Genomic DNA, 25,233 nt, shown 5'->3' with positions numbered 1-25,233 from the left:
TTATTTATTTATTTATTTATTTATTTATTTATTTATTTATTTATTTATTTATTTATTTATTTATTTATTTATTTATTTATTTATTTATTTATTTATTTATTTATTTATTTATTTATTTATTTATTTATTTATTTATTTATTTATTTATTTATTTATTTATTTATTTATTTATTTAGCCAAAGGCTATATGTGATCTGAGGTTCATGGGCTACCAACCATTCCATATGGACTAATAACTGACTTAAAAAAAAAAAGCCACACAACTTTGAAGCAGAAGATTGGAGTCAATGGTCAAGTCACACAATGGCAGATTGTGGATATGAAACTAGTCTTTCGAAACTCGTCTGTAAGTTTTCTGATTAACACTAAATTATTCAGAGTAATATAAATTAACAAGGAATTTAAATGTTTTATGTTTGATTATTTTCCAATGTTGATGTGAGCTGTTATGGATATTTTTTTTCTTTAAAATAGGAAAAGCAGATAGAAATATTCTAATCAATAAATAATTACCACAGAAACTGTTCATTAGTTTGGTCAGAAGCAGATCCCTAATTAAATCTTACACAATGTACTAGTTTATTACTTAACTTTAGGACTGGAATTCTGAAATTGATCTACGGGAATGAATAAAAATGTTTTATTGAAAGAAGGCATAAGAATAAGTTAGCTAATGAAATGTTCTGGCAGTTTAATTTAATGACATCATGCTCCCCCCACCAACTGAAATGAGTAAATGATATCAAGTCCATTATCTGGTGACTATTAAAAATATCATGGAGAAGGGGGAAGTTGCTTGAGCTGTCAAGAATTATATCACAAAAATCTAGTAAATACCCATGACTCTTACATAACAATTTCTATGCAGTAACTGCATAAATTTGCTTCTTTGTAACTGAAGCAAAGTAATGAACCTACAGTGAACCTACAAACTTCATTTAAAGCTCATTAAATGTTCTCAAAGACGTGAAAAACCAGGTTAGAGACAGATCCTCATGGAGTAACAATGATTGGTCTACACGGTTGGTCTAGGAGTCGGAATGACTGGATAGCACATAATCAATCAGTCAATCAGATGTTACTCAAATGTATGACAGCAAATGACATGGGCACGTCCTTCAGGAAGTCATTCTCTCTTTTATTTACCATTTTTCGTCATTACAATGTATTTTTGAATACCAATTTACAGAGTTTCGAAAAAAATAATAAGATAAATTGATATAAATGGGACAAGTGTATTGTAAATGGCAGAATTCATCTGACATATGACCTGAAACTTACATGACACTCTAAAGTGTTTAAATGGACAATTTGTAGGGAGTGGGAGGTGTCAAAAAAATTAAGATGATTGCTATTGCCACACAATTGGAACCCTGCCCCCTTTTTATATATGTTGTACATTAAAGGGGAGGTGTAGAACTTTAATCACATTATCATGGTTGCCATCTTGGGAGAGGGGGATTCCTCCCTGTAGAAGAAGAAAAGGCTAACTCTAACGTGGTGACAGAGTTAAGAGAGTAATCAGTCTGGAGTCATTATGTTACCACAAGTGATCCAAATGAATCCAAGCCCCCTTGAATTTCGTTAACTCTTATCTAGCCCCAATTTAGGGCTGACCGTTAGTTGACTAGATTTTTGTGTATAGGCTTGAACAATAAATCTTCTGAACTGGAACTAACATGTGATCCTGATTTTTCGCACCTGGCCCTCTCGCACAAAGGCCCTAAGTCTGTACCTTCTTCTCCTCTTCGACCTTAAGGGGTTTAGTCATTTCTAACGTCTTCTCTTCAGCTGGAATTTTTGTCCCATTCTGTTCTCTTAAGTTTGCCTGTCTGTAATACCTTGTCTGCATTTTATGTGCCCAAAGACATTACCTGGTCAAAATGTGTACAAATTATTTATAACATGTATTTGTTTCCCATTCTTTTAACCATTTTGGAAACGTAGAATAAAAGCAATTTATAAAAAGCATTAAACAACAATAATACAATACGCAAAAGCAGTGGTCCCCAACCTTTTTCTATACCTGGCACCCCTAAGAACGCTTCTGATATACTGTATTCTCGCACTCCTCACAAAAGTTCGAAATAACGGCAATGAATTATGCATATAAACTATAATTTTGAAAATCCAAGTTTTCACACCCCCTGGAATATCGTCTCGCACCCCCAGTTGGGAACCCCTGCACAAAAGCTAATACCTCAACATTACAAAAATGCTTTTGTTATAATTTATTTTTGAAGGAACCAAACAAACAGCTATGGAAAACAAAACAAAACAAAAGCTACCCTGCAGCTATTTTCTATATTTCATGTTATATCCTAAAAGCTGTATCTAGAGGATTCAAAGAAGTAAAATAAATTAATGGCTATTTTATAGCTACAGAACTCTAATATTTTTTCCAACAATTTTGAAACCACATGACATTAATTAAATAATTGAAACCAATTTTCTTTTTTTAGCTTTCATTCATTGTAGGAGGAGTTGTGTTAATTTATGGCAGTAAAAAATTGGAAATGGTATGGTAGCACCTTCTCCATATCTTTTTAAGTAACAAATGTTATTAAAAGACATAATTAATTAAAAGGAAAAGGTTCCTCATACAAAAATTCAGTATTGTTCTGAGAAACCCAGCTCTTGCCATTATATTTGACAGTGACCAGTAGAGAGCAGTATAGGACAGCAAAGTAAGTTGCAATTATTATTATTATTATTATTTTGCTAGTTCCATCTGCTGAGAATACTGCAAGTTCACCATTTGCCCAGGACTGATTGGTTATTTACAGTTATTTACATTTAATCTAGCTCTATCTATCTTCTATCTATCTGTATCTCTCTCTGTATCTCTCTCTCTCTTATCTTATCTATCTATCTATCTATCTATCTATCTATCTATCTATCTATCGCTGTATCATCTATCTATCTGTCTGTCTGTCTGTCTGTCTGTCTGTCTGTCTGTCTGCCTGCCTGTCTATCCATCTATCCATCTCTCTCTCTCTCTCTCTCTCTCTCTCTCTCTCTCTCTCTCTCTCTTAAAATGGAAACCTTTGAGAATATCTGTAGCCATTTACATACAAATACTTGAAAACAATGTGTGAAATTTTAGGTGGGCTTAGCCTTATAAACCTTTGTACAATGCATGAGTTTTCTTCAATAGCAGAAACTTTGAACATGTGGACAGTATCTTGTTTTCTCTTCTAACAGTGTCCAAATCTTACAATTAAAGATACGGCGGGAGAAAACTGACTGCCACGATGTCTTGTTTCTTTGCAGCAATTCTCTAGAATGGCCTTCCTAAACATGAGAATCTCAGGATTCCACGATTCCCATCATTCTCAACCGGCCTGGCCGTTAGATGAGAAGCGTTGAATCATTTGGAAGCCATCAGATCTGGAGAACATTGCATAAGAATATACTCTGCTACTGAATCAAAACACAGGTAGTCCTCAACTTACAACAGTTCATTTAGTGACCATTACAATGGCACTGAAAAAAAAGTGACATATGACTATTTTTCACATTTACGACTGTTGCAGCATCCCCACAGTCACGTGATCAAAATTTGACCACTTGGCAACTGACTCATATTTATGACTGCTGCAATATCCTGGGGCCAGGTGATCTCCTTTTGAGACCTGACCAGCAAAGTCAATGAGAAAGTCAGATTCGCTTAACAGCCAGGTTGCTAACTTATCAACTGCAGTGATTCACTTAACAACTGTGGCAAGAAAGGTCGTAAAGTGGGGCAAAATTCACTTAAGAAATGTCTCACTTAGCAACAGAAATCTTGGGCTCAGTTGTGACCGTAAGTCAAGGACTATCTGTACTTTTGCCAAACAGCTTTTTACACTTATTATTTATTTTATTTATTCAATTTCTATTACGCTTCTGGATTTAAAGTCTTGATGGACACTGTTGTGTCTCTGTTACAGACAGTCCTCATTTGACGACTGTGGAAGTTATAATGGTGATGAAGAAATAACTTTGCAACCAACCAATCCCTGCATTTATGACCCAAAGCGAAGCAAAGCTGAGGTAAGATCACTAAGTGATTTCTCTTGGCAACTATTTTGCTTAATAACTGAGTCTGAGTAGCCAGTCCCAATTGTGTTCACTAAATGAGGATTGTCTGTACACTTCGGTAATCTGCCCTATTGGGAATGGACAGAAATAGTTTCTAAAATAAGTGAATTAAAAAAAATTCATCTCAGAAGCCACCCAGAAGTAAACAGGCTGGCTTTATATGAACAATAAGTTTAAAAGGTTAAATTGCTGAACTAGTATCGAGGTTGTTAGTGAGAATCAATATAAACTTACCCTCAGCAGTGAAAGCTGACTGATTATTTGGGGCCGTTCACTATCTTTCAACCAACCTAGTTTATAGCATTATTGCTGAAAAAGCTGCATGTACTTGCTTGAGCACCAAGATAAAAGGGGGAAGACAGATGTAATTAATCCATCAATAATAGAAGTATGCAGTCTTCTTATGTGCATTTTGAGATGCTGTCATTCACCTTTATTTTGTGATTTTAGTTCATTGTAACACAAAAACAGACATTTGCGAGGGGGGGAAAAAATATGTGTACAATGGTAGCACACTTACCTTTTATTCCAGAGACTTGGAACCAACTTTCTATCAAAAAAAAAGAGGAAAAGGAAAAAAAATCTCTGTCAGAGTAGACATATAGCAGCTGCTTTACACACCTTATGTACCTGTTTCTTTATTGTGATATGCAAAAAGAAATAGGGGGAAATATGCACAAACATACAGCTCTCGTATGCTAATCAAAACTAGCCTTGTACAATACAGTTTATTTATCAATAGAGAAAAATGGAAAATTTAAGCATGTTGATTGCTCTAGATTGTCTGATTCCTTAAAATTTTTTAGCTGTCTGTTTTACCAGTGAGGAAGAGGTGATTCTCCCCGTCTATATGGCTAACTGTTAGATGATACATTCATAGAAATGGTTCAATGGAGGTGAATAGTGTTGCAGGCTTTCAATTATATGCATGGGGGAAAGAGTTACTGATCCACGTCAGTGCCAGTATATTGGAAATGTGACAATAGCATTCCAGAATTACTCATCTGACTTTGTTATTCAGATATATTCTTATTATAACATGCAAATCTCATTACAAAATTTCAATTTATAAAATACTGGCACAGGACAAAACTAGGTATGAAATGGCAAAGCATATAAGGGTGGAATCTGAGTCTGAGTCTACATACATACCTATGAATCGTATAACTAATATCAAAGATTCTTCTTTGAGTCAGTAATGGTAGAACTGCATAGTTACTTCACTATAGTGCAGTGTTGTATCCATCTACAGTACATAAAAGCAGCGCTAGCAATAGCAATAGCACTTAGACTTATACAGGGCTTTTTTTCTCATAGAATGCCCAGAACGGAGTTCCGGCACCTTTTTTGGATGGAACCTTGTAGGGTAGGCAAGGTGGGTTGTATGACATGTGTGAGTTCCGGCACCTTTTCTTTTTAGAAAAAAAGCACTGGACTTATATACTGCTTCACAGTGCTTTACAGCCCTCTCTAAGTGGTTTACAGAGTCAGCGTATTGCCCCCAACAATCTGGGTCCTCAGAAGGATGGAAGGCTGAGTCAACCTTGAGCTCCATCAGGATTGAATTCCTGGCAGTGGGCAGTGAGTTAGCCTGCAGTACTGTAAATTGAATTAAAGTGGGGCTTACTCTCAAGTGCAGCATTAATATTGGGCCCTGAACTCTGAGAAAAACAGTTCCATGAAGGCGACGGATCTGTACGATATGTGTTTTTAGGGGGTTCTTATGATCTTTGTTCTATGTTTAGATTTATTCTAAAACATTCTAAATTGCGCTGATGGAAATTGTAATGTGTATTTTAAACTTTGTTTAATACATTCCTCTGGCACTGCTGGGAGGCAAAATAGAAATGAGGGAACAGTGTTTGGAACAATTACTATTGATAGTAATGAATTATATGATCTATAAAATTTTACAACAAATGTGTTGGTGGAAAATGGTTATTTTTTGAGGAAAATATGAGCTTATTGTCTGGGATGAGAGATATACAGGTAGTTCTCAACTTACAAAAGTTCATTTAGTGACAGTTCAAAATTACGACGGCACTGATAAATGACAGTTTTTCACAGTTAGGACCTTTGCAGCATGCCCCTGAACATGTGATCAAAATTCAGATGCTCTGCAACTGGTTCCTATTTATGACCGTTGCTGTGTTGCAAGGTCATGTGGTCACATTTTGTGACCTTCTGACAAGCAAAGTCAATGGGGAAGCCAGATTCACTTAACAACTAGGTTACTAACTTATCCACTGCAGTGATTCACTTAACAACCGTGGCAAGAAAAGTTGTAAAATGGGGCAAAACTCACTTAACAAATTTTGGGCTCAGTTGTGGTCATAGGTCAAGGACTACCTGTATAAGCCATGTTAGTTATTTGTCGGATTATTAAATCTCCTGAACGATCATATCCATCCTAGGAGGCTATTGAGTGACAATCTCCTGAAGAGCCTGCATACATGTGAGCTGAGTATTTTGCAAAGCATTGCCTCTGAAGATTCATTTGATATCTTTGCTCCTGGCCTCGCTCAACACATGCCTTTGTGACCAGGCTTTTTTTTCCAATTTTTTTTTAATTAATTTTGAAATATCCCTCCCACATACAAATATAAACATACATTAATTCAACTTTAGTATTATTAATTTTAACATACAAACATAAACGTTAATATTGCAAAACAGCCCGGCAACCCCCCCTCCCCGCATCCGCCCTCTTTTCTCCTCCTTCAACCTCCCTACACATCCCACCTCCTTCCCTCTCCTCTTCCTTCGGACATGGTTTAGGGGCGCTAACCGGGCATCAGCTCGGCAGCACCCCTCCCCGCATCCGCCCTCTTTTCCACTACCTACCTACTTCCCTCCTATCTCTCTCTTTGTGACCAGGCTTTTAATCATTTTTTTCAGAGAGACAGTTTGGTGAAGTAGTTAAAGGCACCTGTCAGTCATGTCTCTCTCTCTACACACACACACACACACACATACACACACATACACACACACACACACACACACACACACACACAAAGAGTAAACCAGAAAGGAAACAGGACTAATTTAATTAAATGGGATTAATTCTGCTTTATTAAGAGAATCTTGCAAGTCTAAAAATATAAACCTCCTACCCTCCACTTTTAAGTTCCTGATCCATTAGGGCAGGTCGTTTCTCTGTTGTTGTTGTTGTTGTTGTTTTCTGTGATCATTAAGTGACTACGGGCTCCTGCCCCTCTTCTCTTATTGTTTCCTAGGCAGCATCTTTCTTTTTCTCTCCTGAAGGCCACTAATGCATTCCAATATACCACTGGGAAATTATGGGTTCTAGCCCAATCATAGGCACAAAGCCAAGTGAGTGACTTTGGCCCAAGTCTTCTCTCTCAGCCCTAGGAAAGGGCAAACCGCTTGGAGTCAAGATTGACTTGATTCTATCTCTCTATCTCTATCTCTGTCTTCCTCTGCCTCCTACCGTAGTGGGGATGGACAGTCACCATCCACTATTTTGAAATGTTTTGTGTTACATTATGCTCTTGAGGTTGACTTGTATTGGCTCGGATGGCATATTTTTGTTAGTAAGTCAATCTCCTGCTCTAACCCTAACATCAAAGCAGCACACATATTTCCTCCATCCTCTTCCTCCACAATTTTTTTCTTCATAATCTGTTTATGGCCTAGATTGGATTGAAGGACAGAATGGCTCAAACTCATTCAGTGAGCTTCCCCAATGGAGGGTGGGACTGGAACATGGGTCTCCCTGATCCTAATCCCCTCCTTTGCTGCTGTCCTCCTTACCTCAATGCCCTCCCACCCCAGTCATCAGTTTGTCAACATGAGGAGAAACCAAGCTAAAAGCTATTCAAGACAGACAATCAGGCAGTTGTGACATTGCAATAGAAACTTTCCCCCTTTTGTATCATGCATGTACACAAAGGAGCAAGGCTTTCGTTGTGATCTGACTGCCTCTTTTGACTCCCTCTGCCCAGCAGCTTCGCCAGCAATGTCAAGTCCATCAGGGAGTGAAGGAGAGGATTTCAAGGGGCTGTGGGTCTTCAATGACTTAACTCTGAGAAGACAGAGCCTTCTCTTTGTGTTTCTCTTTGTGTCACTTCTTCCTTCGATCCTATTGAGTAATAGTCCAGGACTACAGTACAGCGTTCAGAAGAATCTCCCATGTCTGACATTTTTCTCCTGCAGCAGAAAAGAATTAGAAAGGAAAACAGTCATGGGGAATGGACGCTGAATTTAGCAAGCCCCATCACTGAGCCATTTCCACACTAGTGTTGTATCAAGATTAGTGCTCTTTTATAGCATCAGCAGTCACAGGTGTAGCAACATAGCACATTTACTATGAGAAGACGAGCCTTTCTTATATTTCCTTATATTGCTAAGAATAAGGAGACAAGGGAAGTAAGAGGTGCAAAGTGCTACAGACCAGGAGTCTCCAATCCCCGGTCTGTGGACTAGTACAAGGCCACGGCATGCCAGCAACCGGTTCACACAAACAAGGAAAGCCCCATCCACTGAATGCAGGCAGCACACAAAACCATGCCCCCTCCAATCCGTGGAAAACCCTCTCTCCACGTAACCAGTTCCTGGTGCCCAAAAGGTTGGGGACCTCTGCTATAGACAGTGCAGCTGAATAACAGGGATGGCCAGCATTAACTGATGGAAGAGCTCCTTGACTTGTGAGCTTAACTCTTTCTATAATTCTTTAACTCCTTTGTTGTTGTTGTTAATTGCGAAGTTGTGTCCGACCCATCGTGACCCCATGGACAATGTTCCTCCAGGCCTTCCTGTCCTCTACCATCTTCTAGAGTCCATTTAAGTTCACACCTACTGCTTCAGTGACTCCACCCAGCCACCTCATTCTCGGTCGTCCCCTTCTTCTATTGCCCTCAATCTTTTCCAGCATTAGGCCCTTCTCCAGTGAGTCCTTCCTTCTCATTAGGTGGCCAAAGTACTTGAGTTTCAACTTCAGGTTGTATGTAACTTCATTACATACTCCTTATGTAATGCCTAAACGAAGCTACCCTCTCTTCTTTTCCATCTTTTCCTTCCCAGTTATCTCCCTTCCTTCATCCCCATCCTGTTGTGTTTCTACTTTTATCTTTCCTCCCCACTTCTAAATTTCCCCCCCACATTTCTTTGACTGTTCCTTCTGGATGGGTGGCGCATGTGTGCGCATGTGCACATACAAGTGGGGGTATTGGGATTATGCTTCCTTATGTGACTGTGATTTGTGTACATGAGAGAGAATGGTATATACAGATGGAAAATCAAATAATTTTATAAATGGGGCATTTTGTTTGGCAGGCAATTAATTTTAATCAATCATTCAGTTAATTCAATTAATTGGGTTGTTTTTTTTTGTTCTGGTCCTGCCTTTTGGGAGAATGTGGATTCTATATAAGCCAAAGAATGTGACACAGGCACAAATCACTGTCTTGAAGAAGGAAAAATCTCCAGGATTAGTTTCAGCTGGAGTTGACATTCTAGACTGACAAAGCAAGGAAATTGGGCATTGTACATTATGGATTATGGAAAAGTTCACTTTTATTACTGTTAGGACCATGGATGATTGCATAATGTTAAAAGAAACTGTAAGTCATTAGTGCTGATCTGTACTATCAACAGAATCAGGACCCTTTTGCCTTCTTCTGGAACAAATAGTAACATGGTTCCTAACGTCAGCACAGAAATACTGCGGGATTCAGAAGAGTTGCAACATTCTCCATCGTTTTTGGCCTTCATATTACCACATCTACAACTAACACACTGGATGAAATTCAGTGTTAGGATACCAATCCTTGCCTGCAAAAAATCCAAGTATTATAGTAGCTCCAGTTGTGGGGTTTTTCTGTATGTCTTTGCTGCCATCTAATGGTCAACTGGATATTGCAGACCAGATCTGTTCATCTTAAGAGCTGAGAAATGCACATCTGGAGTACACCAACTTGAAGAATATTGCATTGCAACAACTGAGTCCAGAAGTACCTTTTCAAACTTGCATTTTCCCTATCTACCCAAATGGACACAAAAAAGAGGAATAAGACAAGCAAGTGAAATCTTTCAAGTTACTGAACTGTCATTCATGTGAATCAAATACAGTAGGTTATTCCTACCACCCCCTCCTTGTAATGGAGCTTGCCAGCAAGACGACAATGAACCCAAGATATTCAATGTTCTAATAAAATAGTAATGCTGCAAGCTCAGCGTCTCATAAAACATTTACAATCTGTAGCTAATAAAGTGTAAACAAGAGATTTAAGTCCTGCTGCTTCCTAGGCTGATAAGAAAAAAGTTTGGAGATTAGCGGAAAGATTATTCCACACAGGTTACATTGAGGTTCATTAAATGCCTATCTGTCTTCTCATTTGTTCCTGCATACTTGGAGGGATATGGAATTGGACCCTTGGAAAGAAGCCTGTCTCTTAACAAATGTTACCGCCATCCTGTCAGGAGCAAGTTGCCAAGCAGCAGAGGGATGTTATAATCAATGAATCCAAAGAAAGGGTCTTGCCAAAGAAAGACATCGTTTGGAACATGAGAGCTCTGCTGGATTAAATCAAGGATCCAGCATCCTGTTTTCCACAGTGGCCAGTCAGAAGGCTCCGTTCAGTTGAGATGAGGGTTACCAGCTTCCTTCCCTGCCTTCAAAGGCATTGGCACATACAAACAGGAGAAACTGCTTTGTGACATGCCCTTGGTCTTTCCAGGGTTCTAACAGAGGCTTCTTTCTAAGGGAGCCGGGTGAAGATTCAGCCAAAGGAGAGCTAACCAAATCTTCCAAACTGCATTTTTCTTTTGGATCAAATCCTCAAGTCAGTTTGACTCATCAGACCGAACAGAATTCAAGATCAGGTTGACTTTTGCACATGCGTTCGGTTTCTCTGAACGTGATGGAGTTTTTGAATCTGATTCCACAATCCGATTCATATTCGTTTGACAATCTGATTCAGAATTCTAAATTGGACTGGATCTCCAATTTAGAATTTAGATAAAATCTCACAGATCTGCACTATGCTTTGCCTGATTTACATGCAGCCTGCTTTCCAGGCTTTCAACCCAGAACATTTCTGTCTTAGGCCTTCTATGGGTAAATCAGGACATGTATCACTAAAATACGGCATTCTTTCAATCCACTCTTAAAGAGCTAAGAAAGATGGAGAAGGGCACAAATAGCTCTAATATTTATTATCCCTATAAAGATGGGTGTGTTGGTCTGCTAGGTATATGCCCCATGCTCAATCAATATTGTTTGTATCCAGTGATGCCCACCTGATCTTGAACATTGGGCCAGATACCATGCATGTTCTAGAACAGCGGTTCTCAACCTATGGGTCGTGACCCATTTGGGGTCGATCGACCATTTCACGGGGGTCACCAAGCAAGGCTGTCCGCCATTTTTTTCCCCTTTTCCGGTGGGTGCCTTACCTTCCTTGAGCTGGGCCAGCTGGTGGTCGGCCTGCTCCGTCTCTGCCGCTTGCCAGCTATGCCTCGGCCGGCGCAGGGGGCGGAACCACGCATGCGCGGCGCTCCTGGGCAGGGAAAGTCCTCGACTTACGACTGGTTGGGGTCGCGGCATTAAAAAGGTTGAGAACCACTGTTCTAGAAGTTTGTTTCTTTTCTCGACAATGAGAAGATAATAAGCACCCTCCTCCTCCTCCTCCTCCTCCTCCTCCTCCCCCCTTCTCTCTCTTCTCCCTTCCTGAGCATCACTAGCCGCTGCTGAATTTTATAAATCCAAGAGCAGTCACTAACACTTCAGTTAATCCCTGTCCCTGCCAGCAGTGCTCAGGATGATGCCATTCTCTTGCAGAGATTTGCATGTTTAGTGCAGGACAGAAGCCTTTGGATGTACAATTGCACGTAAGTGATTCCTGGAATCATGGCTCATGCAGAAGCCAATGCATGTTGAATGCATACCCAGCAGGCCAATATCATTTCAGAAACATCAGGTTGTCGAGAGCTGAAAGGGGACTTATCCAGAGCACCCACATAATTAACACTGTTATTTTGGCAAACCATGAGCAAGGTTTTTTTTTTTTTTTAAAGAGGTGTCAGATCACAAAGCATCAGCTTTACAGGTTGTTTATCCTGAACATAAGATAAAAATGGATGATCAGCCTCCAAACACAAACTTACTCACGTGGATTGCAATTTCTTTTTTTATTTAGAACCACTCTCCTCACTACAATTGTTTGCATGATTCCTAAAGGCCAGGTGCAAGGGAATGCTTTTCTTTGAAGTGTGTGCCATTGCTCACCAAAAAACCCCCCACAAAAACAAAAAATAAATAATAATTCAAGCCTTCTTATTGATCTACCTGTATATAATTGCTGATGCTGTTTTTCCTCCACCCACACCCCCGTATTTTATTTATCCTTTAAAATCTGAATTTGTATCAGCGTTGTGAATTCTCCTTTTTTAAAATACTTAAGTAAATGGACATTTTATCGTTAAAAAAAAAAAAAGCAAAAAGATAACTGTGGGAGAAATGATGCTGGGATGTTCTGTCTGTCTGCTTTCATCTGTGTCTTCTGCCAGTTTGCATGTGTGTTTTGCTTTTTTTTTTCTCTGTGCAAATGGCCGTTTTGCCTTCTGTGAAGTTGGCATTTTGTTGCACTGTACAAGGACGAACGTCTGATTGGAACCCGAAGCTTACACTCTTCGTTGCCTGAACCCATTTTTGTGGCCAAGTTAATTTTCTCTGACTTTCATCAAACAGAAAAGAGATTCCACTTTGTATTTTGGGATGCAGAAGTCACTGTTCCTTTGTGTTTGGGTTAAAAACTATGATTTTTTTCACATCTTCACCTTTTGATTTGTGTATTGCTATTTCCACCCTGATTATCATTTTCTGAAATGCGGCGTTCTTCCAGTAGGTGAGAATGCCTGCTACATATTCTTTTTTATATTTTGATTCATTAATATTCATTCTAACATTGTTTTATACATCAAGTTAATTGCTTTGTATCAGTGTATTGGGTCATTTTAAACAAGGAATCAGAAAGAACCTTTAAAATGTTTAATTGTGACTATAATTACTTCCAATATTATTGTACTTCACTTTGGCTTATTAATGAAATGTTTACTTTGATTATCTGGCCTATTAATCAAGTGTTCACTTTTCAAGTTACGTTGCAACATATCATCTGAAGAAGAGAAATGTTGGTTCAATAAAAACTCCAGCAGCTTTAGGATAAACCTCATCATCAATATACCATAAAGATTTTTAAATTTTGTTCTTTGTACTTCTTTCTTGATCAATGCTAACAAATTTTTCAGATGTGCAAGAATGCCAGAAGCAAAGAATGAACAAATTATAATTAGGGGAGATTCTATTTTATATAAAAGTGATTTTTTCAAAAAAAGGGAAAAAAATCACAAATGATGGTGAAAACGTTGTCCCATTGTTTTTGGAACTCTTCTCTGTACTCTGCAAATGGCTTACTGGTTGAGCAATGCTACACATTCATTTTTGTAACAAGGGTCACTTGGTACCTATATCTTCATTGTGTGTGTGAGAGAGGGGGGGGGGAGGGAGAGGGAGAGGGAGAGAGGGAGAGAGGGAAAGGAAAAGAGGGAAAGAGGGAAAGAGAGAGGGAGAGATAGAGAGAGAGAAAGGGAAAGAGGGAAAGAGAGAGGGAGAGAGAGAGAGAGAGAAAGGGAAAGAGGGAAAGAGAGAGGGAGAGAGAGAGAGAGAGAAAGGGAAAGAGGGAAAGAGAGAGGGAGAGAGAGAGAGGGAGAGAGGGAAAGAGGAAAAGAGAGAGGGAGGAAGAGAGGGAGAGAGGGAGAGGGAGAGAGAGAGAGAGAGAGAGAGAGAGAATATCCCTATTATTGGATTGTAAGAAAGACCTGGACCATTTTATTTTGGGCAAGAACTACTTTTTACCTATTTAAAACCTAGGAAATTTAACAAAATCAGAAAGACAATTCCCCTGTGAGGAATTGGGCTACAACTGTGCAGTTGTGCCTACTGAAATGTAGTTGAGGTGCACTGTATGTATGGCATGATATAGACATAAGCAATCTAGGATTCTTCACAGTTGATTTTACAGTGTGTGAGTTCACATATTGAAAATGAGATTTTATTTCAGAACTCAAACTGGTATCTGGTGTATACATTATTTAGCTGTGGGAAAAAGGGTTTGGGTTGCTTAGGGAAAGGGAGATATTGCTTATTTCTGCAGGGAGGCATAGGGCAATACGGCAAGGCAACGTGCTGAGGTTTTACTATTAAGGATTTTGCTGTAAGGCAATCTTAAAAGCAATCTTAAAAATCTACCATTTCCTGACAATCCCAAAAGAGTTTTCTTTTGCTAGATCCATTTAAAAAGGAGTCTAATGAGTTTATGTTGTTTAACCATGGTTAAACTTATATAAAATCACAACTGACCACAGCTAAACTAAAAAAAACAATCAAGCAAAGTAAAAACATAGATTTTTTTAAAATGAGGCAGCACTGAAATCATTGTAATAAAATATTTAATAGAGATGCAATTAACCTGAAATAGCTGGATAATCTGCATTAGAAAGGAGTTATATTAGTAAGGAGATGCCACTTTACAACAGAGCAGAGAGAAAAAAGATGTGAAAACTATGTCAGTGGAACAAAATTCAAAAAAGTATGGGAGGGAAGGGCTTTATCTCATTATTGGCATGACCAATTCAGTTTCCATCCTGCCCAAACTTTTAATTGTTGACATTGAACAGAGAAGAGACTAGACACCCACACAGCCAGTCCTTGATCTTAGTAGAACAGGAAATTTCAACACATGAAAATTCACATATCTGTGCTAGCACTGATGATGCTACCTAGTCTGGGTAAAGAAACATCTGCAAGAAACATCTGTAACCAAGCTCAGAGAGCACCAAGCTCATTTCAACCCTGAGCTACAAATATTCTACTCTATTAGTAATTTTGCCACAGCTTCACAACTTGCATGACAAAGGAACTGGTAGGACAACCTTGGCAAGCAACAATGTCAAGCTTCAGATAGCACCCGTGATGGGCAGGGAAGAGGTGAAGGATTAAGGTACAAAATTAAGTGGCATCTGAAACCCTTTTAAAGCAGCCATCCCCATGTTAGTGCCCATCCAGAATTATGGGTAGGGCAGCAATCTGTTGGGGGTGTTTGATCTGGATTCTTGCCTGGAGTAGTGCTTTGGCCAGAAGGCTTAAATAGCTCTTACCAATTCTGATTCTCTATTTCCTATTTTTGTAGCCATCTCTCCTCTCTATAGCAATTCCACAGAAAATGGAAATTTTTATGGTCAAATACTACATTTGACATTTCAGTGGCATTTCATGGGCCACATTTCATAAAGTAGTGTGTTGAGCCAGTATAAAAACTAAATTTCATTTCATCTGCATGGTTTAAATTAATGCAATTAACATGGTGACCTTCCTCCAGTCATTTTTTTCTTTGTTTTCCCCTTCTGTTGTAATAAATTCTGGAAAAGAAACAGTCTTTTAAGTCTTTTGAGGCTGCAAGTAGCCTTGGGACTTTTGATCGTGTACTCTGCTACTTCGATTTATTTGACATCCAATTTGGTCCACGGTTTCCTCCACCTACCCAATTAGCAGTCCTGATTATTGTTTATAAAATAATGCAGTACAAATAAAGATACAAGGACCCAATCCTTCCTTCTAACTCATTATATGCCTGTGACCTTTGTGAATTCTTTCTATCTTTACTATCCCAATGAGATGGGGACGGTTGTGGGGATGATGGTAATAATTTCAGATAGGTGATGGATCCAGGCCCAAATATGTTCCCCTCCTGCTTTGCTTAATGTAGACAGTCATCATGTGGGATTGCGATAATCGCTGCTAGCTACTGGGCAACTACCTGTAATTATTTCTTTTTTAGTGAGGATGCATAAAACTTTCTGACTGCATTTAATTCCACACAAAACAATTTCTATATTTCATGTCGTGGTCCCGAATGAAATGGAGATAGTTCATCACTGCTGATGCGTGGTGTAAAAAGAGCTGAGCAGCTCAGGGGTATGAGAGTGCATAAAAATGTTTTGTGTCCTGACCAGTACATTGCTTTAAACATTTTTACAATCAGCCCCAATTGTTCATTCTTCCCATGCAGAAGATACTCACATATTCATTTTTAAAAGGGCAAATCAACCATAATTCAGTTTATAAACTGTGGAGCTGGTTGTGAATGTCTGGATGAATATTCATTAGAATCTCTTAATCTGCCATCGATGGTGATTCATTAGGCATATGTAAATATCATTCACTTTAATTGCCCCTAAACTGACTTAACATAATATTGTCATTAGCAAATTATTAGTTATTTGTGTAACTAATGGTGCATTATGGTGCACACGTTAAATGGTCAAATATATTATTCCAATTATGAAGATATTTTATGTTGGGTGTTTTCTGAACTGTTTGATGAAATACAAAGGAGTTGAAGTAAATGTGGGATGTTAATAGGGAAGTTGCAGAACTTCATTACTGTTGTTAGTTTGCACCTTTGTGCAATAGACAAGCCATTTATTGAGGCCAAGGCTTTGATTAGTTATATATTGCTGTCCCTTTTCTTCCCATATCAAAGGCCTTGGAGAATTTCAAATGGATGCTAACCTGTTTTTAACTGGTGAAATCAGTCATCAGTTAATTATTGGTAGAACTCCAGTAATATGACCTTTTAACTGGGCAATTGTAGGATAGGGAGGGGTGGGGAAAGTAATGGTGAAAGGTACCTATCTTAAGATTAGACTTCAATGCCACCTATATCTTTGTCTGCCCGAAATACAGCATTTGGGTGCTTTTTCTTTAGATTGTAGTAAGTAAAGATGTTTAGAAATATAATCACAATAGGGTTTAACAATTATCTTGAATTAGCTGAACTTCATATTTTGTTTTTATTTGATTTATAGTGCAATCATACCCCAAAGTATCTCATCAATTTATAATGTTTATTCCTAGGTAAGTGCCGTGTATTGCTAAAATCTGAAGTTTATATTTGATAAAGGTGTATTTTGCTTGTTTGTTCAATTTCTTCTCCCCTTCCTCTTCCTGTCCTTTTTCTTTATTGGGTTGGGGATGGATCTTTCCCACAATTAAAATATGTGATTTTTTAATTAAGCTCTCCACAATTTCCCAAATTTCTCCAGGAAAGGAATTTAAAAATGTTGTGCCTTGTTTTTTAGTATAAAAGTTCGTGGGTTTCTTATGACATTTACTTCTCTTTAAACCACCAAGTCAATGAAATGACACCTTATGGATAAATGGATAAAATGGTTCAGCATCTGTTTAGTTTGATATAAGAATCTGTAGGTATATTTTGGAAATCTTACATTTCAAGTTTGTTAGTTCATATTCTGATTGCACACAGTCATTCTTACATTTTCTGACATCTTTCTTACATTTATTCTTCAATGAAAATTATTTTTTTAATGAGAAACAGTACTCTAATGGGGATGGATGGATGGATGGATGGATGGATGGACGGACGGACGGACGGACAGACAGACAGACAGACAGACAGACAGACAGACAGACAGACAGGCAGGCAGGCAGGCAGGCAGGCAGGCAGGCAGGCAGGCAGGCAGGCAGGCAGACAGACAGATGATATCCAGTTTGGTGTAGTGGTTGAGGTGCTGACCTAGAAACCAGGAGACTGAATTCTAATCCTGCCTTAAAACCAGTTGGATGACTTCAGACTTCAGTCATTATCAGCCCAAATTACTTCACAGAGTTGTTATTGTTCTGGGGAAATAGAAAGAGGAAGGAGCATGATGTATGTTCACTCTCTTGAGTTATTCATAAATATGGGATAAAAATCTAATAAATAAACTGTCTGATTTGATCCTTGTCTTCTCCTTTCCAAAGACGCAATTGAAGGAAATTTTGGAAATCAATCATAAATGTTTCTGAGGAATTCCATGTCACCGTGGTTATGGTCATGTTAGTGCAATTTAATGTAAAGGTGCTCAAACACATTGGTACAATATCCTCCTGCTGGAGAGATAGTACAAGCGACAATGTCACAGACAATGTGATAAAGCAGATGATTGCCATTCAGTTATGGGATATAATCTGTTATCAAAAAATTGAGAAAGAAATCTTGGAAGTGCGTATCACATCAAGATAGAAATCATGCCTTACTATTTGCTTGATTTATATGACATAGTAAGGTAAAAACAAACAAATAAAATTATTGCTCATATTTATGGATAATATTATTATAAACTGAAGCAATGTAGTACAATATTGATTCATACAAATGAATCAATGGCCCAACTCACGGTAAGGCAGTTTTTTTAACCTTATTCAACTGGTTGCCTTCCAATATAAAATGCAGCTTCCATCTACAATCATCCTATTTAGAGTGGCAATTATGGAAATGAAAATCAGCATGTTTGGAAAGTAACAGCTTGGGAAGACTGTATTTCGTATTTCCATTTTGTATACAGACACACACATGCACACACACATTTACACACAGCAATAGCAGTTAGACTTGTACTGTATACCACCCCATAATGCTTTACAGCATTCTCTGGGTGGTATATAATGTAAGTATTATTTGCATATTGCCCTGGCAATCTTTTACTCACCTCACAAAGATGGAAGGCTGAGTCAACCTTGATGAGTCAAGATTATATCTCCTAATAATAAATACATAAAGAATTTCCACAAATGCAAGGAAGAAAAAAAAAAGGGGGGGAGCATCAATTTGCCTGTGGCAAATTGTTTCAGAAAGCAGGGACACTTAAACATGGAGATTTGGAGTATTTGAAAAGCCTGATAGCTGAATCCTAGCAATGAAATGCTTCAGTTTGAGAAGACACCAAAGGCTGACATATGCCATATCTCTCCATTAGGATTATGTGCTCTTTGATGGGTACACATCTGTGTACTCTGATACACAATAATGGAAAACTTCTTGCAAGGAGATTTAAAGCATAAGGATATTGCCTTCATCCATAAGGGTATCCTTTGGGGGATTGGGGGAAACACATTCATATTCTATTCATTTCAGATGTATAAGGGCCATTAACTTTTTTTTCCATGTGTCACTCAGTCTAAGACCCTGGTCTCACTTGCAGTTAACTATATAAAATCTTCTTTCCTCCCTCTCAACCCTGACTATGCAAAATATCTGCCTCTCTTTTTTCCCCAAAGGAATTGTCCTTTTCTTGCCTTCAATCATTAGGACATCATTAGCTATACTTGTATAATAGCCATTTCCCTCTTATTCTGAGACCCTCCTTTGGGGAAAAAAGAGAGAGGAAGACAGTCTCAAGATGTGTAGAATCTGTTATTCTTCATCTCCAGTTGTCTTGAGGGTGAAATCAAATGACATTTTGTAGCTATGATCAGAAATATATTTTGGAAATGTTGGCAGGGCCCTTCCTTTGGTTACTACTTTGCCTACAAAGTAGCCATTTCATCTATTCCAGTGGTTCTCAACCTGTGGGTCGGGACCCCATTTGGGGTCGATCGACCATTTCACGGGGGTCGCCAAGCAAGGCTGTCCACCATTTTTTTTGTTCGCCATTTTTTTTTGTCCACCATTTTTTTCCCTTTTCCGGCGGGTGCCTTACCTCCCTTGGGCTGGGCCAGCTGGTGGTCGGCCTGCTCCGTCTCTGCCGCTTGCCAGCTATGCCTCGGCCGGTACAGGGGGCGGAACCACGCATGTGTGGCGCTCCTGGGCAGGGAAAGTCCTCGACTTACGACCGGTTGGGTAGTCCTCGACTTACGACCGGTTTAGTCCTCGACTTACAACCGGTTTAGTCCTCGACTTACGACTGGTTGGGGTCAGGGCATTAAAAAGGTTGAGAACCACTGATCTATTCATTTATAAAATTTATAGTTCGGGTCCCACCTTAGCCATGAAAGCCAGCTGGTTGACTTGGGTTAGTCACACACCTTCAGCCCACAGCCCATAGGGTTGTTGTTTTGTGTAGGAGAAATAGGAGGAGAATATATTTGCTGCCTTCAGGTATTTGTAAAATTAATAAAGGCAGGCTGTAAATAAATAAATTAATAAAATATGGCCACCCATCTCACAAAATGTGGGTGGCATACAGCAAAAATAATAAAAATGATACACGTGTCAAACTTTTTTTCCCCCTCACAGCTTTTTTCTTCTTCATCGCTTCCTGAACTCTTTTTCATATCCACCATGTCTCCCCACATCTCCTGTGTTTTGACATCAACTTTGCTCCAGGCTTCCAACAAGGTAGAGAAGATCAAATCTCCACTGAGGAGGGAACATGTTTTGCTGCCCTACTTTAACTTGTTTTGAAATAGATCTTATCTTTAGGTATAACAGCTCCACTTTTCTTCTGTTTCAAAAATAATGAAAGATGTTTAGCTGCAGTTCTACTGCTTGTTTGCCAACTTTCCTACATTTGTCTTTCAATCGCTTCTGTTTCTCTCATTATGAAAAAAGAAAGCGGTTGTCAGCAGCGAATCGCCTTTGATTCTCCTGAGCTACATGTACAATCGTGACAGAGTCAACCTCTGTCCTCTCTTAGGAGATGATGTCTTCCGATTTGTTTTTCTGTTAATTATTTTAACCTGGGAGATTCCTAAACTGGGAAGAGGGGGTTAGATTAAACAATTTAGGAAACCCAAGTGCTATTCCCACTGTATAATCCCTCTTGATATATGCCTTCCCTGCTAACTGATAAGGTGCTGAAAAGAGATGCTATCAAAGAAAAAAATAATAGTTCTTATTGCTAATAACAAATGGCACACTCAAAATTCATCTAACATTGTATGGATTAAAGTGGTGGGTTTCTTCTGAAGAAGACTTCTCTTAGTCCGCCTTCTGAGACAACTAGTAGCTAATGTCCCACCTTCCCTTCCTTTAGAGACCCACTGCAATCAGAATTCAGGCCTGGATGTGGGACTGATACAGCTTTGGTTGCCTTTGGGGTGATTTGTTGGGACTTGGAGGGAGGGAAGGCACCACCCTTGGCCTTTTAAAACCTTTTGATTCCCTTCACTACTACCAACCATGACAACTCTGTGAACTGCCTACAAGGGTTTGAGCTTAGAGGCACCAAATTGCAATGATTCTGTTTTGTTTTTTTCCTAAAGGGATCAGTTCCAGTTTGTATACATAAAGGAAGAGCGGTCATGCACATAGTAACTTTAAAATAGAATTTGATAAGGCTTGGTTCTCACTCCCCCTGGGCTGTTTAACATTGACATGAAGCTTCTGGAGGAGATCTTCTGTCACTTTGGGAGTGAGATTTTAATACACTGACGATACCCGGTTGCACATCTGCATCCCAGGCCAGATCAGAGATGTTGTGGAGATGCTAACCTAATGCCTGAAATGTATAAGAATCTGGAGGGGTCAAAACAAGCACAGATTAAATTCTTGCATGATCAGTTTGCCTTGGTCCCAGCTCCATCTTTGTCTTTGAAAGGAATTACAATACACACTTTCTAAAGGTGAAGATTCAAGATTTGGGGGGCAGGTAAGGGGTTTTCATTAGAGCAGCAAATTTGATGGCCTGTTCTGTACTAGCTCAAAAATGACAGATAACTTTTTAACCCTTTAAGGATATTTACAAGGTAAATTCTATTTTATATGTATGAATTCAAGGAGTTAAAATAGCATAGGTTTATAACCACAACACACAATACCATGTATTTACTCAGAAATCTTTTTCATTTATTTAGACTTCACTGGAACTGCTGTAGAACTGTAATCAGACAACCCAATTCTATAGAAATATATTCAGCAATCTTATAGAATAAGATCACTAGAGATAATTTAATCCAAACCTGGGCATTTTACAGCTCTTTGGCTGTCCCTGTCTAACCCACATGGATTGCATTTATTTTGAAGGCGACTGCTATTTTAAAAAAAAATTACATATGTGAATGCGTGCACGCCTAGGTACTTTTACAGCCCTGTTGATTCAGCCCTCCACAACAGTCCCAGTTTCTTCTGCACCCCTTTGGGAAAATTAATTGCCCACCCCTGATCTAATACAGCCTAAGGTCCAGTGCAGAAATCTACTATTACAGCCTGTTCCACTGTTTTAGAGTCATTTACTCCACATTGGACTGTAAATAGCCTTTACATATTCAAGGGTGGATGTATGAATTTTTCTGTGAGTCTATGTTGTGGACCTTTTGATGAACTCTCATTCTCATTTATCTCCAAAGTAAATCTCCTGCTGGTATCACATAAGTGTTTGGTCTTGCTCCCCCCTGCTCCCCCCGTTCTAATTCATATTCCTCTAAGCCAGCTGCTGAGCACAGGAGAGAAATGAGGGAGTTTCCATTCTGAAAATACAAGCTGAACAACATCCAGTATACATCATATGTGGTTTGGGGCACTAAAACCAAATGTATAGATGAGCCTTTAATAGATTTGAGAGCTTCTCTTTGTTTCTCTCATTTTGAGAGCACACACACAAAAAAAGCTGACTTGAAAGTAGTTCAGTCAAAGATATAAGAATAAAACCCATCATTGCTAGTTGTGAGACCTTTCAGATTTTGACAAATACAAATAAACATTATTAAAATATCACCCCAGCCCTAGGATTTAATAACAAGCTTGTTGCCCGTAATGGCTATAATCAAGAGGGAGCTAAAACGGTATTCTGTCTCTCTACCAAAATCCCTGAAGGGATTGGGATGTTTACGGATAGTAAATCACATAAAACTAAACACATCTGAATTGCAATAGTATTTAAAACCCATCATTGCCACTGGTTAGAATTCAGCCCAGGACTGTGCGTTATGTTGAGAGTGGTGATCCTTTTCCTGAAATGTTCCGGTGTGATTGTTGAGGCCTGGTAACAAACCCCGAATGTCACTTTCCAAAAGAAGGACAGATCTCTGATATGTAAAGGTTTATAGCAGAGCAATTAAACTGTTTAGATTTTTACGACAGCGTTTGAGATCTGTGCAACCACCAGAAAGGGGCCAGAGAAAGGCCAGCGATGAATGGGCCAATCCTCACTGGAAATATACCCTGTAATCTAGTTGAGACAATGCCTTATGGATTGCATTGTGATTATTGATTGTTAATCCCCTCTTCGTTTTGCTAGTACTCTTCCCCTCCCTCCCCTTGATGGTTAAAAAAACCCGACATGGCTGCCACATTGTTGAGGACACGAGCCTTGGATGCAGATGGAAAAGTTCAGCCCTTGCAATCTGCTCTGCGTAAGGACGGCCGCGAACGGGGGCTGCAGCTAGGCCGCCTGTCAGCAGGGGACAGAACTGGGAGCCATATGCCTCTCTTCTTCTCCCTTCTGTCGCCAAGTCTGCTGCCTCGTCCTTCTGTCAAGGGACACTTTAATGATGAACATGTTTTAAACAGTTTTGTTTACCTAGCAGCGGCCTTAATTAGACACCTTAAAGCGGTTTTTTTTTTTTTTAGCTTGGATTTGTGCCTGCGAGAGTGAGAATCATTCAGTGTCTGGTTCCCTCCCTCAGTTTTGCTTCCTCCAATGCAACAAACTATTTCTCATTTTCTTTTTCAGAGTGTCAGAAAGTATTTATGGCAACTACACAGTGCGGCACAACACTGAGCAGAAGAAACCCTAGCGCCATCTCTCTCTCTCTCTCTCTCTCTCTCTCTCTCTCTCTCACACACACACACACACACACACACACACACAGAGAGAGAGAGAGAGAAAGAGAGAGGGGGGGCTTTGTTATTCTCAGAGTAACAGGATGAGGACAGAAAAGGTTGCCTTTCAATTCAGCAGCTTGGTTGCAGAATATGGACATAGGATGATAATTAGAGATGTAGAGTATAAATGGATTTGTTCTAGAGAACAACCAATCACAGTAAAACAGCAACAATTATGTATTTTATTATGAACCTCTCTTCACTTACTTCACTAACAATTAAAATAAAAAACAGAATGCATATTACTTTCTAATGCAACATATTTGCATGTTTTTTTTTATTCTTGATGAATGGAAACCTTTAAATAACAATACTGAATTTGAATGGAATGATGAATTTTTCCATATGGATAAATACTTAATTATGGCTTTCCTAAGTCTTCTCTCTCTCTGTCTATATCTATCCAATAATTTTCATGTAGTTAATATATATTTATAGTGAATAATATTTTAATGTTGTTTTGCTGAATAAAACCATATTGCACATTATTCTTAACACTTTACATATATCTCCAAAAACAAGTACCTTTATGTTATCTGTGATATCAGTGTAGAGAACTTCTGTTTCGGTAATGTCATCGGAAACCTGACAGAAAAACAGAGTTTAAATCTTTCGGGTATTTCGCTGCCTTTAAAATGCCACAGCAGGCAACTAGTGTTGGAAGGGGGAGGGGAAGGGCAGGCGGGATTGTCATTTCATTTATCAAAGAAGCAGACTGTACATTTCAGGAAAGAATCTCTCCGTCTGTTAACTCATAAAGCAGACTGTAGTACAATAATATTAAAGTCTTTAATTTGTTTTTCATGATTTGGGTGGTTTGTTAGTTGTTTTAAATATCAAAACAAAACAATTCAGTTTTATGCTTTTGGGGAGGGGGTTGTTTCTGTGAAGCACTTATTTTGGCTGTCACACGCTGGCCCGCTGCCAGAGTGAATATGTGTCAGCTGGGACAGGCGGACGTTTGTTAAGTGAGCTTGTTTAATTCCAAGTACATAAAAAAGGGATCACGCTCTACATCTTTTCTTATGCCTGGAAAGGAAAGAGACAGGACTTGCTCTAGAAAGTGATGAATACACAGGAAAATTGAGGTGGGACATTTCCTGATCTATATCTTTTTTCTCAAGAAAATAGCACACACTCTTAGCAATACATTGTTTTTCAAAATTATTTAGCAGCATAATAAATCAATCTAAGCTGTATCTGCCAAGTGGAATGAATACAATTTCTGGACAAATCTAAAATTAAAGTTAGAACTATATTTCTTAGATGACAGTATCTAGGAAACCAGTATTGATGGATTTTTTTTCCAATTAAAATAAGCATATTAAAAATGTTGGCGGCATAGCTTCTAAATAACATAAAGCTTTTAAATTTAAATTGCATATTTTTCCTACTCCACTATTTCACATAATTTGTTACTGACATTTAAAAACATGCATGTCTGTATTTGTTGACTGATTTTAAGCCATCATGTTGATGTCAACTCTTAGTGACCACATACATAGACCTTCTCCAAGATGAA

This window comes from Protobothrops mucrosquamatus, unplaced genomic scaffold (assembly GCF_001527695.2).
Source record: "Protobothrops mucrosquamatus isolate PMUCROS unplaced genomic scaffold, P.Mucros_1.0 scaffold1969, whole genome shotgun sequence".
Classification (NCBI taxonomy): domain Eukaryota; kingdom Metazoa; phylum Chordata; class Lepidosauria; order Squamata; family Viperidae; genus Protobothrops; species Protobothrops mucrosquamatus.
Note: the sequence above shows the minus strand (reverse complement) of the source record.